Source organism: Brassica oleracea, chromosome C3, assembly GCF_000695525.1.
Source record: "Brassica oleracea var. oleracea cultivar TO1000 chromosome C3, BOL, whole genome shotgun sequence".
NCBI classification, from domain to species: Eukaryota; Viridiplantae; Streptophyta; class Magnoliopsida; order Brassicales; family Brassicaceae; genus Brassica; species Brassica oleracea.
In genome coordinates this window covers 57,274,627-57,280,304 of record NC_027750.1, presented here as the reverse complement: position 1 = coordinate 57,280,304, position 5,678 = coordinate 57,274,627, and positions in this window count along the sequence as shown.

Sequence of the window (5,678 nt, the reverse complement as noted above, 5' to 3'; positions counted from 1 at the left end):
CCCCCCGCCCAAACCGCCTTCATTATCGGGCTTCCATATCCGTTCACTCCCATGTGGATCTCATTATCAGGCCGATAATCGATTCGTTAATTTTTGGGAGGTTTGAAAAACTTATTTACTAACCTTGCAATTATCATGTCTTCTTATGTGCTCTGATTTCACTCACACAATATTGTGAATTATTTTTTGATAGGCCATTCATTATTTTACTATTTCTATTTTTTTGAGGTCAAAATACTTTAATGATATAGATAATCAAATCAATTTTTATAAGTTTATCTACATACACGAAGATATACTAAAAATAGGGACGTTACAGTTTGAGTAATTGAAATCATTTGGCTAACATTAAAAAGAAATAAAATCAAATTATACCAAAAAAAAGTTTACATAGAAAAAGCGTGGTGGGTTGACTTGCTTGACTAGTGAACCATAATAAAACTCATAAAAGAGTGGTACACATAGGGAAACCGCACGCACGGATTCTCTTGTACCGTCCAGTGACCCTGAAACGCTTTTTTCTGATAGAACCATAAAATATAAGCTATGGAGAATGAATATTGTAAAGAATAAATTTGATAAATTTATACCAAAGATTAAGAAAAGGATGATTCAACTGCAGAGGCGAGATATTATCTCTTTCTTTACGCTACAGGAAATGTGGGTATTAATAGCTGGCGTTAAACGCTATTAGTTCGTTTTAATAGCGTTCCCTAAAACGTTCTGACAGCGCCCGTTATCGTAGGTCTGGCTTTTTTGATAGCGAATCTGTCGTATGCTATAGTTAAATAAACAACGATAGCGTTAATATCTACGCAATTATTAATATTTATAATAATGTGATACAAATGTTATTAAAATTTATTAATTTGATTTTAATGTCGTAGTACTTTTGTTAATTATTTTCATTATAAAAAAATAAAAATTATGAAAAATATAAATTAAATTAAATTTTATATATTGAAATTGTTTACATATTTATGAATGTGATATTAAACTAAACCAAACTAAACCAAATTTTTAAACCTAAAATTCATCTCCTAAATTTCTAAACCTAAAATTCATCTCCTATCTTCTAGTGCTCTATCTTTTAGTGCCGCCACCACTACCACCGCTAGCTTCCTCTGCCATCTCCACTACACAGCTTCTTCAGATCCGACGCCTCTCTGCCCCACCCATCACAGCAAGCTCGTCCCATCCACCTCTGTCTTCAAGCTTATTGCACGGACTCATAAAGGGAAAATGACGTTACCTAATGCAAATTTATGGAAACTCTGAGAATGTCAAAAACTTTAAATCCCAAATAACCCATCAGAACGAAAAGTACATACAAAGCCCTTAACCATTTTCACTTGCAGAAACACACACAAAGAAGAGAGATCAGATGCTAAACGCAAGTCTTTCAATTTCTCCAGCAAAGAACCAAAAAGAGCAAGTAGCAGCATCATGCGAGCAAGTATGATCAGTATCACAATGATTGCGATAAATTTCAAGAATATTAGTCCCTTTATCAACCTGACCGAAACAGTCTGAGACACAAACAAACAACAAAAAAAATTGAAACCTTGGTCTCTAACTAAAATTGAAAAAAGCAGAGCACTTTTCAAAGATCAAGCTGAGTCTCTTACGAGCATGTAGCGAACAAACACATGAAAATTACAGAATGATGAAAACAAATCAGACAAGGTAAAACAATACCTTGCAAACGTAGGAGATAGTTTGGCATACTCATTCCTCTTGGACTTCTGCAACACACATAATTAAAGAAACGAACTTTAACTTCGAATCAAACCATATAAGAACAAAAAAAAACACAGAGAGAATGAGAGACAGAGAAGTGATCAATGGTGGTTATGACGAGCGTGACGGTGGTGGTGGCGACTCCGGTGAAGACGGATCTGAGAAGCGATGGTGGTGGTGACGAGCGATGGGGGACGGGAGAGATGGTGGTGGTGGTGGTGGTGGTGGTAACGAACGATGGTGGTGTGGTGACGAGCGGCCGTCGCTTCTTCTCCTTTCTCTACGAACTCCGTCTCTTCTCTCTCTTTTGCTTCCTTGGCTCGTAGATCTCAGAAAAAAATAAAATAAAAAAGAATAAAAAAACAATTAATTTCAAGCGTTGATTCAATATCATCCAATGGTGCAGCTGGTGATCCATGCCATAAACAGCAACGACCAATAGAAAAGATGGGTGAGGATAGATACAAAAGTGATTTTGGACCTTTGATTCAGATTAATCAATGGTTCAAAAAAAGGTAATACAAATTGTCTTTTTATTTATTTATAGCTATTATAAAAATTATCTAAGATTTAAATACTTTAATATCATAATTTAATATTTGAAATCTAAACTTTGTATTTGAAATTTTAATTTATTTACGAAATTATAATTTGGAATTATAATTTATTTAAAATTGAGATTTAATATTTTATGATATATATTAAAATGAGATATGTGGTTTAGGGGTTAGGGTTAAGATTTAGGATTAAGTATGTGATTTGAGTTTTAGAATATACTTGGAATTTAAATTTATAAACGCTATTAAAAAAACCAGTGTTGGTATACAATAGCAGAACTGTCATAAAAACTATAATCGGATGTTATTAATACCCACATTTCTTATAGTAATTAACTCAAAATACGTCCCGTAGTGCGACAGTTCGATAACGTAATGAGTCTCAAGGTACAACTGCAAAAAAATTTCTGATTTGCGTCACTCTATCAGAAATCTGGCGAAACTAATTTTGTGTATACTCTCAGACTCAAAAAAAAATCAAAGAGAAATAGGAAAATAATAATATGAGGAATTGTTTTATGTCTGTTCGAAATAAATCCAAGAAAGAAGAGAGTGCCTTGGTTTTATACACACCAAACCCAACGTCTCTTTTTTTCACCATAAAGTGGAGGAGTAATGACAATTATTTCACACTTCAAAATCATCATTAATATATATGTTACAAAAAACCGTCCACGATTTTATGTTACAAACTCCATTAATGAGAAAGATATCTTTGACACATTAATTTAAACAAATGACTTTGGTTTATTTTTTTATTTTTAAACCACAAGTATATTTGTCAAATTCTGAAACCCGAAACTTATATTCGGTTCGAATATCTATTTCTCCACTTTATATTCCAATATATGACATTATGCAAATGTATATTTTAAGCTTTACAAGCAACCTATTTTGGACTTTTATTTATCATTCAAAATAATCTGATTTTAACAAACGAATGCATTATCTCATAATGCTTACGGTGACGATTTCATCGTGCCCGAAAATCCGGTCTTTCCGACAGACGTCTCCGTCGAAAAGCCCATCGGAAAATGGCCCACACCACTTTGTTAAAAATGAGTTCCAACAATCCCCCACATGATTAGAAATAACTCTATACACATGACTCAAAAAAAAAAAAACTTTTGAGAGTGAGCGAAAAATCCACTGCATGATGAGTTGGTAGCAATTTTTCAGACTTGAACCAGTCATTGTTAATAGCTATTTGATTTACTCGAACAGGAGGTGGCCATGATGTCTTGAACCCCCCGAACTTTGGTGTAAACCGAGACAATAGCTATAACACAGCTTCATTCTCTTACAAAACTAATTTCTCTATTGTGTTCATTTTGGCCGTGAACATTCTTGGTAATCATGAGTGAACTTGGAGAATATAGCATTTCCTTCATTCTCCTAGAAACGGTTCCATTTCACACTCACAAGGTGATTTACCATTAGTTTTGTTTAGAGGAGTATCATGTACTACTTCATTCATATCCCAAAACAATGGACACAAATCATTAAAAGCTAATGCTTATCCTCTATTCCTTACATGTATCACTGTTTAATCATCCTAGGAACTGGGTATAGACCGAAGTCTTACAGTGCTTTGGGCAGATTTAGTTTGACTTAGTTGTCTCCTTGAACCTATTTCTTGGGATCTCCAGTCAGTTGGGCAGAGTTACCGCCAAACCTCATCTTAATTCACAGGCTACCCATTCCTTTTGATGATATAACAATATGATCTCATGACACACCTTTAATATAAGGATCCTAGGTTGTCATCATAGTGAACATAATCTCTTGAGATTAGCCGAGATCAATTGGCTAATGATTTTTGTCATCCTTTTTTTGAAGATACAATTAACCATTATACACAAAACTCAGTGTATAACACTAGTTTTCTAAAAAAAATATATTGTGATAACTATCACTAAGTTCATTTGGCATCTTGCCAACGACTTTATATGGTAAGCAAAACTTCCTCCACATTTCTTGAGATAGTTCAAAAACATGTATATTTACATTTACCATCTCTTAAGAGTTTAGAAAGTTAATCTACAACTCTTTTAGATTTAAATGAATAAAAAGTAATTTCGAAAAATTATTATAATTTTCTTAAAAATGTATTTCAATCTTAGAAATTTCACATTTTTCATACAATTATTTTCATAGTTCTCTCAAATTGATTAATAAATCCAACATGTATGTTTTGGATTTTTCCAAAAACATATTTTGCTTTTTAGCATTAGTCCTATGCTTATAGTACTAGGCACTTAACACAACAATCCGATAAAGATCAGAATTTGGTACAATCAACCGTGGCAGACCACTACCAAAATAAATTTGGTGCGTCGACTCACTAGACTCGTAACCCATAACACTTTAATGTTAGGGCTTTTTGCAGAATTGACCTATAACTTAAAGTCAAACACAAAACTAACCTCCTTTTTTTTTGAAAATTGGTTTTGCCCTATTCACCCCACAAGTTCATATAATTTACGAAAATGCCATTAATTTTTTTTTTCTTTTTTTTTCGAAAATGACATTTTTACTCTCTCACCCTGATCATCTTCAAGTAATTACAAGATTGCCATTGTCATCAATACCACAACCACCATGAACAACCAATTTGAAGCTCTTAATGCTCCCAAAATCGATTTACCCTTCTTCTTTTTCCATTCTTGTGAACTAAACACAACATATCTCTCACTTTCTCTCCACAATGAGCTAAAAAAACCCAAGATTTTGATTCTAAATTTTTTATGGTTCATAGAGTCATAGAAGCTAACGATTCTGGGTGGGTTACTTTCGTTTGTGATTCTGTGTGCTTGGAGAAGCCTTATGTATGCTAAGGAACTTATCTCACCAATTTAAGGTATGACATCGAGTTTTTTTCCAGATCTGTTCGTCAGACGACTTACTTGGGAAGTCGTCTGGCTGTAGACAACTTACCTGGAAGTCGTCAACCTTAACCTATGGATTCCTTTTCGATCCAGTCATCAAAATGTTGTGAGGTCTCTTCTTATGAGGTAGCCTTGGTGAATCCTTGTCTTGTGTTGGAGACTCATTGTATAAACTGAATTTATCATCTTCAGATAAGGCATCGTTCGATTCGTCGAACATATCAAAACGGCTTTTAAATTTGTCATCTTCTTCGTCAACTTCGTCTTCTCTGCCTACTTTGTTTCTCCGCCTTCCTTTTAACTAGCTCAATTTTATGTCTTTGTCGTCGCGAAAACAATAATTACCGGATTCATAAGATTTCAGAAATAGATGAATGAAAATAATAAAAATGAGAAAATAAAAGTAAATGAAGAAGATATTTCAAAATATCAGGTATGGGTATCAAAAGAAGAAGGTAGATGAAGAAGAAGAAGAAGAAAAAGATGATGATGA